Here is a 6,988-nt window from a genome sequence, read left to right on the forward strand (position 1 = left end):
GTTAGACCCCAGGAAGAAAGAGATAACAGGAAGAGGTTCTCCATCCTATAGGATTAACAAAGAAGTTACAGGCACCTTGTACTTCCACTAGAAACTGAAGCTTGTGTTAAAATCTTTGGCCTGAGTATCTCCAGAAGAAACTGAACATATTAATTTCCATAAAATATATATGCCTAGAAAATAGATAACCCAAGTTCAAATATGGCGTTGGATACAAGGAAATCAAAGGCCATAATACAAATACTACATGTGTCTCAATAAACCATAAACATTGATAGATTCTCTTTGACTCTGATATAACCAAATCTGATACAACCAAATGCCACGTGAATATGATATAACCAAATAATAAATCCACACAAGAAAATCAAAATTCATCCTGTTACCATATATGTAGAAGCTGCAAACTCCAAACCACCACTGATTCATTATCCCACAATGCCAACAAATAAACATGAAGTCACAATCAAGAGGAAAATATTGATATAAGAGCACACATGTTAAAATAATGGAAGAATGTTCTTACTAGTCCCATCATCTTATGAGATAATCAATTTGTTATATACATATTAATGTGAGAATTAATGTTGGTTCTATGGTTTTTAATGTTGTGATTCTTTCACCTAATGGTTATTTTGGGAAAGCAAATGTTATAGGAATTCCAGACACTAGTGGATAGGTAAACATATTTTTATAATGCAATGTTCATTCCATGATATCCTCTCTTTATTGTTGATTGTATTTTGAATATTTCGTTTGATTTGTTGTCTTTTAACTATGAAATTTAAATACTTGGTATCATGTTCATTTAAACAACATTCAAAGCTTGAAGATGAAATTAGTATTACACCATATTGATTGAAATATTTTGTTTTGTCTTTTAAATATTAAATTGAAAATACTTGGTATCATGTCTATTTAAACAACATCCAAAGCTTAAAGATGAAATTACTATTACACAATATTGATTGAAATCCTTTTAGTTGTTTTGAGTTAAAAGATTTTCATGATTATTACGAAAGTTTACTTTCATATCATCATTTGAGCACAGGTTGTCTATATACTTGACCAAGTTCAAGCATTAGAGAATGAAATGCTATTGAGAATAAAACGACAAGGATTATGCATCACACCTCATATTATTTGTTTTCAGTTATCTACAGTCTGTTATTTTTATCATGTAACTTGGCATGATTATGCATATTTTTTTTCTACAGGGTGAATACTAAGTTACTAAGGTGTTCTTTTCTATGGTGATGCTTTATTTTATTTTTGTATACATGTCATCTAGCCACATAGTGGCCATTATTGCCTAACTGAAGAAAAAATGTTTGAGTTTCTTGTTTTTCTCGTGAAATATGGAATTGACATTGCCAATGTTGAGGTATATCTCGTATAAATAATCTATAGTCTACCTTAGTTTATGTTACATTGTTCATCGTCTTTTATGTCTTATACTTTTCATTGTATATTCTTTCGTTTTTAGAAGAGGAACTCAATATTGATGGTAGGAAGACAGAATTGAAGAATGAGAATGTAAGGACTTGATTCCAATTATTAGAGCCTCAATTTTGTTATACACTAACAGATCTATTTTCCTGTTAATTTAAAAGTAATAAAAGGAGCTTGCTGACCTTCTCACATAGCTTTAAACATTTAACATCTTATCATTTTATCATAAGCAACATAAATTAAGGTGATCATTCCATTGATATCAACTTAACAAGAGTGATCCACGGAAAAATACCTATTCCGGCGGTTGATGATGATACCTTTGTCTTATAGCTCCAGCTGAACGCTCCTTCTGACCGACCCAACCAGATTTACCTCCCATCCAACTAGGAAATAAATTCCTAGCCCAGGAAACCTCCACAGGTTCCCTAGCCCTCCGTGCCCAAGTCCAACCAGATATAATGTTTCCTCAAGGAGAATGTGCAAAACTAGAAAATGATACTTTCCTCCTCTCAAACCCAAGAAACCTCCACAGGATTCCAAGGTCTCCCAAAATCATAACAAGGCCAAACAATCACAACCAACCCCCACAATCCTAAGCAAGACTCCAAACCCCCCCCCCCCTTTTCTTCCTTACCCCTTCCCTTTTTATACCCTCTTTCCTTTCTCCATCTCAACCACCTCTCATTAATGTCATTAACTTCTCATCCATCCTTAGTTGACTTCTCTTCTCCCAAGTAAGCTAGGAGTACATTTGGAATTGTGACATGAATATAAAATTGAGAATTTAATGGGAAAGGATCATGTCTTTTCCCAACTAAATCTGGAAAGTACATTTGGGAATGTGAAGTGTAATTACATGGAGAGGACCATGTCTTCTCCTTAGTAAATGTGAGGGTACATTGAGGAATGTGAAATGAATAAATATATATTGATGATAAGATGGAGAGGACTATGTCTTCTCCCAAGTAAATGTGAGGGTACTTTGGGGAATGTGAAATGTACTTACATGGAGAGGACCATGTCTTCTCCTTAGTAAATGTGAGGGTACATTGGGGAATGTGAAATGAATAAATATATATTGATGATAAGATGGAGAGAACTATGTCTTCTCCCAAGTAAATGTGAGGGTACATTGGGGAATGTGAAATGAATACATATATTTTGAAATAATGGAAGGAGACCATATCCTACATAATATTCAATTTGAAAAGGTAAGTGGGGAATTTGAATAATGGAAATCATAAATTTATATTAGACCAATATTTCTCAATATTTTCAGATAATGTAAATATTAACAAAATTTGTAGGATAAGATTTAAGTGGGGCATTACATACACCCCTCCTTCAGGAAACTTCGTCTCGAAGTTAGAATGAAAAGATACAAGGAGTTTGAAAGCATAGCAAACCAGAGAGAGTTATAGCATTAAAATTTGACAAGTCAGACAATGACATTACTTCCCATCAAGAGTCTCCAATTGATCTATATCTTCCTATCCACCCTGGCCTACTTCCGTTCCCGCCCTATCCGTCCTCTGCTGCCTTATCAGTGGCAAAGGCCATACTAACCACTGATAAAACCGACATGGTGGGAGCGTCGAATGCCTCGACCAAACCTTCCCCAGCAGGAATCTGGCAATCATCATCACACGTCTAGGGGGAGCGTTCAGCTGTCCTCCCCACGATTCCAGGTTTCGGAGGATACACGGTGGGAAACACCTCCACCCCTCCTTCAGAGCACGGACCACACTACAGAGCTGGTTGGACTTGTCATCGAATAATCCAGTCAGGTCATCTTGCCACCTGTCATTTGCATTTTACTCATGTCATAAGAGTGCATATCATGTCGATACCAAATGTAATAGAACAATGTACATCGTACCTTTCCTCATTGGTCGTCTCAACCTTCCCCAATGGAATAGTAGATCTTGGTTATCATATGGTTCTTTCCAACCTGTAGTTTAGTTCTCATCCATGCATATATATAACCACAAAATAGATATAGATACATGATCTTAAACATCATGTTTATTAAGCCCAGTGTCCACGTGTCAATTTTGTTGTTCATATTAGAAATAAATCTTACATCAGATAAATCATAATTTCACTAAGTCATTGATTAGATAAATCATATCTATATAAGCCTATAGGATGCAACAATAACCTTGACAAGTCATGCACTAGATAAATTGTAACGAAGTAAGTCATAGATTTGGTCATACATCCAACATTTCCATCATCAATTATCAAATCCATCAATTGATTTTCACGTGTCCAACCAAATGTATATAATGTTCATAAATAACAACATGGAACTGCCAAATAGAACCTTAACGTAGGTGACTATCTACGTTAAAATGGGCATCATAAATGCTCTTGTGACATTTTTGTGGAACCCCTCAATAGCAATTAGAGTTGAGACAGACTCAACTGTCTGTCTTGGAAAAATAGCATTTGAATCCGGATATGCTATAAGGTGGTACCAAAACCAAAATAATGGCAAGTAACGGATTAGTGCACTATCAATTCCACTAGAAGGTGCTAGTATAAATTTTATGCATATAATTTCTTTAAAACCTTAGTGACTATAAAAGTCCCACTCTTCCAATTTGATGGTTTTTCATCTTCCAACCAATTAGTTAATCTTGAAAATAAAAGGCTCAAAACTTCATAATTGTTTCCAACATGATTTTCATATTTTTAATTTTTTTGTAAATTGAAAGAAATGTCCCCTAAATGTCAAAGGTTCAAATTTATTATATTTTTAATCATTGTTTACTAGTACTAAAACAATTTCATGATATATAATGCAGCTCACAATATGACCAAACAAATGAGAGATAATTAAATGAATGGAATGATATGATTTCAATGACTCATCATACAAAAAAAAAAGATAATTTTAATGAAAACACATATTTTTTTTTAGATACCAAAGCATTAGTGACAAAATATGCGGAGTCTGCTTATATATATACCATGTAAGGGTGAATATATGAAAATGACACTGATTGCAATACATATTAGCAACAAAATACATAATCAATGAGGCTCCAAATGACCTCTAGAGTCCAAAGCCATTACACAAGCTACTGGCTTGGTATATGGTACATAGTACAAATTATTGATCAACACGATACAAATAGGATTCCATTATTTTTATAGTGTCATAAACACCGTTATGCCAATTAAGTTGTGCCTCAAGCTCAATAGTTTACAAATCACAAAGTAGATAACCAATTTCCCAAAAGAAGAATCCAATTCGTTTTTTTTTTTTTCTTTTTTTTTTTTGTGGGGGGGCTGATTGAGAATGATTATATTATATATGAAAATTTATAATGATTTTATAATGAGGATGGATGGCATGGTGTCACTTCTGGTTTCATTTAGTATACCATATTCCATGACCACGGAAATGGGAAAATAAGTGTTAAGAATCTAACAGCTGTGATGGAAAAATAGCATGAAAACAAAATGAAATCAAAACACACTCCTGAACATAAGAAACAAGCAACATATTGAGTTGTCCACATTTTGTCAACCAAAAAGGTTGTAATGTTTTTTTTTTTTGTGGCAAAGCTGTGAAACATTGCAAGCCCAGTGCCCACACAGTGTTATGAACCCAAATAGTTACAGCAAACAAATCAGCTATAAATGTGTTGTGGTAAGAAACAGTGAACCAAAAATTATGAAGAAAACCAAAATTAAAATATATATATATATATATATATATATATATATATATATATAATTTAAAAGCATAAATCTGACATTCTAGAACCCATCTCTTTCACCTATTGAACGGATTCTTCCCCAAAATTGCTCTAAACCTTGTTATTAGCATGTTTAAAAGATTCTTGTCCCTCTAAAATTTAGGCATGATAACCATAGGATAAGATAAGAACAATTCTAACAATAGTCCTGGAAGAGATAATGTAAAATATCATTTTGGAGAAGATAAGAATGCTGATTTTGAAAAATATAAGAACCCTAATATAGACAAGCAAGAAAAGATGTTATTCTGGAGAAGATAGGAAGGCTAGGTCAGAGAAGATAAGAATACTATCCCAAGAGAAGATTAGTATTTTAAGATTCACTACTTAGATATAGGAAGGCTTATCAAAGGCTTTCGAAGATCATGCTTGAGCGTGTTCAATCGGAAGCATCCTTTGAACTACATTTAGTTCCTCCCAACTACCTGAGATAAACCCAATTGAAAACGTTTTCTTATCATAAATACTCGGGTTTTAATTTTCCTGTTAGCTTCATGCCTTCAAGGGTGAAAGTTTGTTGATTCTGCACAAGGACTTTCCAAATGTTGGTTCTTGAAGCATCATATTCTATGAAAAAAGTTGCAAATTATCTGTAAGTGCTAAAACTGGGTAGGATATTTAGGATATTGTTACCTTTTTCATGGAATGTGTTCATGGAATTGGCCCTTTTTGTTAGATAAATAATTGGGGCTATAAGTTTTATTTTTGAACCCCCCTTTTTTTTTTAAATAAAAAAAAAAAAATTTAACTCTTGAAATTGCATAAATTGATGCATCCTATTAACTGAGTTACATTTTTAGATGTTTTGGCAAATCAAGAATGGGTTCAATCTTAGCAGACTATTCTTTCGCAATTCCTTTGCTGATATTGTGCCCCGAATACACAAATTCTCTTTTTGGAAAGTCAGACTTAGATTCTTTAGCAAAATGTGAATTCTTTCACAAGAATTTAAAATAATCCATAAATGATGTTGATGTTCTTGCGTATTCTTACTGGATATCAAATATCTTCGAAGAATATGAGCACCAACTTCCTTACATATAATGGAAATATTTGATTTATGGTACCTTGGAAGGTAGCTGGGAATTTTGTGACCCGAAAGGCTTTACCTTGATCTTGAAGTGGTCATGATGAGCCTTAAAGACAGTGTTGTACTGCTAGCTTTCCTTATGTTGATTTCATGATACTCTGACTATAAACTAATCTTTGTGAACATGGCTGCCCCATGCAATTATTCTGACAAGTCATTGTTGCCATGACTTTCATTTTCAGATGAGCTCGCCCTTCTGCTAGAATGCCTTGAAAAGTGAACTCTCTTTGGTTCCAAGGTGCTAAAAGGGTACCCACAACCAAGAAACACAGTCAACACCAATGCCCTATTGGATTGGTTTTTTGTTTTTGTTTTTGTTTTTTTTTTTTTTCTTCTTCCTGGTTTTAATGGAATTGTTATGAAGCTGAGCAGTTTTCCTTCACCACAAAGGTATGTAGCTTAGGACATTTACCCCTGATATGAGTTTGAGTGACCAGGATAGGACTTAAGGATATACCCTAGTGTTGGCACAAACCAACCCAAAGTGGGCGGTGCTCAAGCGCTGAAAACAGTTTTCTATATCAAGTCCTCAAAATCAATAAATAATCTACAACAACTTTGATGAGATATGCCTATTGAAGATCTTCCATCTCATTTGGCAACTCCACTGAAAAAGGAATCCCTTTCCATTTCAAGTTTAAAGTGTTGCTGCTTGTATGGGTGGAGAGAGCAA

The sequence above is a fragment of the Pinus tabuliformis genome, chromosome 3_2 (genome assembly GCF_031772625.1).
Source record: "Pinus tabuliformis cultivar Carrire ecotype Pingquan chromosome 3_2, CPIR1, whole genome shotgun sequence".
In the NCBI taxonomy this organism is placed as follows: Eukaryota; Viridiplantae; Streptophyta; class Pinopsida; order Pinales; family Pinaceae; genus Pinus; species Pinus tabuliformis.